This window comes from Tursiops truncatus, chromosome 14 (genome assembly GCF_011762595.2).
Source record: "Tursiops truncatus isolate mTurTru1 chromosome 14, mTurTru1.mat.Y, whole genome shotgun sequence".
Lineage (NCBI taxonomy): Eukaryota > Metazoa > Chordata > Mammalia > Artiodactyla > Delphinidae > Tursiops > Tursiops truncatus.
In genome coordinates this window covers 15256750-15262749 of record NC_047047.1, presented here as the reverse complement: position 1 = coordinate 15262749, position 6000 = coordinate 15256750, and positions in this window count along the sequence as shown.

Sequence of the window (6000 nt, the reverse complement as noted above, 5' to 3'; positions counted from 1 at the left end):
GAAATAGAAAATATAGACAGACAAATCACAATCACTGAAATTGAAACTCTGATTAAAAATCTTCCAACAAACAAAAGCCCAGGACAAGATGGCTTCACAGGCAAATTCTATTAAACATTTAGAGAAAAGCTAACACCTATAGTTCTCAAAATCTTCCAAAGTATAGCAGAGAGAGGGACACTCCCAAACTCATTCTACAAGGCCACCATCACCGTGACACCAAAACCAGAAAAAAAGTGCCACAAAAAAAGAATAATACAGGCTGATATCACTGATGAACATAGATGCAAAAATCTTCAACAAAATACTAACAAACAGAATCCAACAGCACATGAAAAGGGTCATACACCATGGTCAAGTGTGGTTTGTCCCAGGAATGCAAGGATTCTTCAATATACACAAAACATTGTGATACACCATGTAAACAAATTGAAGGATAAAAACCATATGATCATCTCAATAGATGCAGAAAAAACTTCTAACAAAATTCAACACCCAATTATGAAAAAAACCCTCCAGAAAGTAGGCAGAGAGGGAACTTACCTCAACATAATAAAGGCCATATATGACAAATCCAGAGCCAACATCGTTCTCAATGGTGAAAACCTGAAACCATTTCCACTAAGATCAGGAACGAGACAAGGTTGCCCATCCCACCACTATTCAACATAGTTTTGGAAGTTTTAGCCACAGCAATCAGAGAAGAAAAAGAAATAAAAGGAATTCAAATCGGAAAAGAAGAAATAAAGCTGTCACTGTTTGCAGATGACAAAATACTATACATAGGGAATCCTAAAGATGCTACCAGAACACTACTAGAGCTAATCAGTGAATTTGGTAAAGTAGCAGGATATAAAATTAATGCACAGAAATCTCTGGCATTCCTATACCCTAATGATGAAAAATCTGAAAGAGGAATTAAGGAAATATTCCTATTTACCATTGCAACTAAAGAATAAAATACCTAGGAATAAACCTACCTAAGGAGACAAAAGACCTGTATGCAGAAAACTACAAGACACTGATGAAAGAAATTAAAGATGATACAAACAGATGGAGAGATATACCATGTTCTTGGATAGGAAGAATCAACATTGTGAATATGATTATACTACCAAAAACAATCTACAGATTCAGTGTAATCCTTATCAAACTACCACTGGCATTTTTCACAGAGTTAGAACAAAAGATCCCACAATATGTATGGAAACACAAAAGACCCTGAATAGCCAAGACCATCTTGAGAAAGAAAAACAGAGATGGAGGAATCAGGCTCCCTGACTTCAGACTACACTACAAAGCTACAGCAATCAAGACACTATGGTATCATCACAAAAACAGAAATATAAATCAATGGAACAGGATAGAAAGCCCAGAGATAAACCCATGCACCTATGGTCACCTTATTTTTGATAAAGGAGACAAGAATATACAATGGAGAAAAGACAGCCTCTTCAATAAGTAGTGCTGGGAAAACTGGACAGCTACATGGAAAAGAATGAAATTAGAACACTCCCTAACACCATACACAAAAAAAAAACTCAGAATGCATTAAACACCTAAATAAGGCCAGATACTATAAAACACTTAGAAGAAAACATAGGCAGAACACTCTATGACATAAATCACAGCAAGATCCTTTTTGACCCACCTCCTAGAGTAATGGAAATAAAAATGAACAAATGGGACCTAATGAAATTTAAAAGCTTTTGCACAGCAAAGGAAGCCATAAACAAGATGAAAAGACAACCCTCAGAATGAGAGAAAATATTTGCAAATGAAGCAACTGGCAAAGGATTAATCTCCAAAATATACAAGCAGCTCATGCAGCTCAATATCACAAAAACAAACAACCCAACCCAAAAATAAGCAGAAGATCTAAATAGACATTTCTCCAATGAAGATATACAGATTGCCAACAAACCCATGAAAGGATGCTCAACATCACTAATCATTAGAGAAATGTAAATTAAAACTACAATACGGTATCACCTCACACCAGTCAGAATGGCCATCATCAAAAAATCTATAAACAATAAATGCTGGAGGGGTTTGGAGAAAAGGGAACCCTCTTGCACTGCTGGTGGGAATATAAATTGATACAGCCACTATGGAGAACAGTATGGAGGTTGCTTAAAAAACTAAAAATAGAACAACCATATGACCCAGCAATCCCACTACTGGGCGTATACCCTGAGAAAACCATAATTCAAAAAGAATCATGTACCACAATGTTCATTGCAGTTCTATTTATAACAGCCAGGACATAGAAGTAACCTAAGTGTCCATTGACAGATGAATGGATAAAGAAGATGTGGCACATATATACAATGGAATATTACTCAACCATAAAAAGAAATGAAACTGAGTTATCTGTAGTGAGGTGTATAGACCTAGAATCTGTGATAAAGAGTGAAGTAAGTCAGAAGGAGAAGAATATATACGTACGCTAACACATATATATGGAATCTAAGAAAATAAAAGAAAAATGGTTCTGAAGAACCTAGGGGCAGGACAGGAATAGAGATGAAGCTGTAGAGAATGGACTTGAGGACATGGGGAGGAGGAAGGGTAAGCTGGGACAAAGTGAGTGAGTGGCATGGTCATATATACACTACTAAATGTAAAATAGATAGCTAGTAGGAAGCAACCACATAGCACAGGGAGATCAGCTCGGTGCTTTGTGACCACCTAGAAGGTGGTATAGGGAGGGTGGGAGGGACACGCAAGAGGGAGGAGATATGGAGATATATGTATATGTATAGCTGATTCACTTTGTTATACAGCAGAAACTAACACAACATTGTAAAACAATTATACTCCAATAAACACGTTAAAATAAATAAATAAAACCAGTCTCTACCCTCAAAGTCTTTACAACCCAAAAGGATGTGAAGTCTCAGAAAGACCTATTTTCAAGCCTTGATATATCCAGATGAGCTTGAATGGGTGACTTAAACTCTCTAAGCCTCGGATTCCTCATTTATAAAACAAGACAACCAGCACAGAGCAGTACTATGAAGATAAATCAGATAATTTATACAATACACTCAGTATAGGGTCAGATACATATTAAGGGCTCAAACAATATTAATTCATGTTAGTGTAATAATTATTTTATTAATGAGAAGTATATACCCAGGGCCAAAAGGAGTGGTCCAGAAATGGGAGACATTAATATGGGCTTGAGTCATGTGGCCATTCACAAAGGGAAGGTACAGCTTAGAAAGGAGTTATTCCAACACTTTACATGAGCACAGGGTCAGAAAAGGACAGCAAAGAGGGTCGGGATGGAGAGCAGAGGACTCAGGCAGGGAGGAGGCACTGGAAGCTAACGTTTGGAGCAGGCTGGAACTTGGTGGTTCTCGGGCTCCTATCAGCTTTAGCACAGGGTCCCCTGAACTTGAGGGTTTCTTCTGTTATGTCTTTTCAATATTTTTATGAGATCCTGGCCTCGTGCATCAACCATATGGATGATGTTAGGCGGAAAAGAAACTTAATCTCCTATAATTCAGTTTCAAATAGATCTTAATAGGCTAGAGTGATGAGCTGAATCTTACAAGATGTCATTTTTACAAAGATGAATGTAAATTCCTACACTTAGGTCGAAACAGCCAACTGCACAAAGTACCTGTGGTACGAATATGGCCCAGCAGCAACTAAGGAGAAAAGGCCCAGAAGTTTTAGGAGACAAAGGATCTTAGTGGGTTGTGGCTGCCATCTTCAATGACACCAATAGAACCTGGGAAATAATTGTTGTTTTATTTTTAGTTAACATTTATTTGATCACATCTGATGTACTGTCTTTAAATTTGAGCATCACATTTCAAGAAGGAAATCAACAAATTAGAACATCCTACTCAGAAACAGATAATTAGAGCTGAAGGAACATCCATTTGTATGTGTATAGGAAGAAAAGGTAAAGAAGGCCAAATGTAAACTGGATTTGTGAGATTGAATCGGAGAGAGAAACACTGGGAAAGAAAGGTTAGGAATCAGGTGTATAAAGTATGCTCTGAGGACTCTGAGTAGCTTAGTCTAGTTGGAGTAGATATATAAAAAGCAATTATATCTCTTTTTTTCCTCTTCTTTGGATATGCAATGCTTTATGCCTCTACACTGGAAGATAAGTTTTTACCCCACCCCTAGCCCCACTGAACCCACAAAGTAGCTAACAATTTATAAACCAACACAGGAGGCAGCTCACTTAGTAATGGAAACATGGGGGGAGAATAATTTTTGTTCTGTGAAAGGAAGATTCATTGTATTATCTTGTACGCCCTAAGTTACTCTTTTGTACTGGAACCCCATCCCCTCAGATGGGCTGGTAATGGAAAAAAAAACACTTTCTGGAAATCTCAGCTCTGCCCCTTTCTCACCGAGTTTCTTCCCAATCAGGTGAAGTGTGATAAGACCTCTTACCTTGATTGGCTGATGCCCTTGAATGACCCAAGATTGTACTGTAAGATCGAGATTGTCAGCAAGGACCTGTGATTTTTCCAATCTCCTTTTCCCTTTTACAAGCCACTTCTTTCCACCACCACCACTATCAACAGAAGCAAACACAAAGTGTGTTGCAGACACTTTCTTCAGTTCTCCAGAGCCCCATTTGTGGTGATATACCTTCCTAGGTAGGCCTTGGACCTTTCCTAGTTCCTGTCCCTCTGTCAGAAGTGACCTGTCCTACTAAAAAAGCCTACAAAAGAATGAATTTTCTAAACTAATTTGTGACCAAGGTTGTTATGGCCAAATAATGGTTTGATGTATTCTTCACCTTAGTTTCATCTAAGATGGAAGGGCCTTTTATCCAGAACTCAAAGTTGGGAAGCTCTCTTCCAATCCCCCAACTGAAACACATACCTTAAGTCTGCACTCAGGTTGTTTGGGCCCTTAGGTTTCTGGGAACACAAAGGGTAGAAGCTTTTCAACTAGTATTCAAATCATTGTGAGAAATAGGCCTCTCACACTGCTGTGGCTTTAAACAAGTGTAGAATAATAATACACGTGGTAGAAGCTATAAACTCTGGGCTAAAACTTGTCAGGCCACACCAAAAAGAAAATAAAGATCACAGTCTAAACAGGTAAACAAGAATGACAAACTAAGGAGCTAAAGGGTGCTAAAAACAGAGGCTATTTTTGCAAAGCTCATAAGCTCACCTTACGGAACAAAGCCCATCAAAACAGATGACACCCATATACACCCCCACATAAAGAAGCAGAAAACCAAGATTAAGCCAAGACTGCAAGTGTGCACTTAGGGACCCCTGGGTTTCATGATAGGCAGTAGTCAGACTGGTGTCCCCAGCTACCTACAAGGAAGAGGCATATTTGGGACTAAGTCAAAAAGTCAGTCCAGACTTTTCCTCTCCTTCCAATGAGAAAGAAACTCTGCAACAAAGGTTGACTATTTACCCCAATTCCTGCCTTGCTCCTTTTCTGAGTGTGACTTTGTATATAAAAGGACTCTGAAGTCCAAAGACTGAGGAGATCTAGGAGGATGCTAATTGGATGACATGCCCATAAAGGGCACTGAAGGATTCTTCCAGCATCCCCTGGAGCATTCTGATAGGGATACGAGAAAGGGACAAAGTAGGTGATTAAATAGTTAATTCCACTAAGGGGTTGTATAAAAGAGTATGGGAGACCCCTGTAAGTTAATGATCATTCAAGAAAGCAGACTTTCTTTGCAACAAAACCGTGCAACAGAAGCATGAGACATGCCCCAAAACAATAAAACAATGGTAAAATGAGACCCACATCCTGCCCAGTGAGGTCAGTAAGTTAATGATTCCTAGGACATGCTCCTCTGCACACACTAAAAGCAAAATTATAGGAAAGGGTGACATTATATTGAAAGCTGAGATGATTTACCATATTTTGTTACCAAAATATGTTACCATTTTTTTGCTCATTTCCATTGCACCATGACAGTGCCGGCTTGACCATGCAGAGATAAGAAAACTTCCTCATCGGACATGGAGGAGGAACTGATGATGGAAG